A 318-nucleotide genomic window follows, 5' to 3' on the forward strand; every position below is an offset into this window, starting at 1 on the left:
GCCTTGGGGCAACTGTTTGTTGTGATTTGGCGCTATATAAATAAAATTGATTAATTGTTGCCACTAACGCTAACTGTTTGTACAGCTGAGGCGTCGCACTGTCCAACTCCATGTCTTTTAGAAAAAACAAGAAATCACCCAGCTCTCCCCGGTTACCCTGTAAGTCCTGATTTGAATACATGACTTGAAGTTCAGACCTTAATCTCCCTGAATCAAAGGATTGGCTGTAACATTTCAGGACACTCTGGAATGCCATGCTGGCCCATGGCCTGCACAGAGATGGTTACTCCTGAAACGTTGGGATGGACCAGCTGTCTG

This window comes from Thalassophryne amazonica, chromosome 17 (assembly GCF_902500255.1).
Source record: "Thalassophryne amazonica chromosome 17, fThaAma1.1, whole genome shotgun sequence".
Classification (NCBI taxonomy): Eukaryota; Metazoa; Chordata; class Actinopteri; order Batrachoidiformes; family Batrachoididae; genus Thalassophryne; species Thalassophryne amazonica.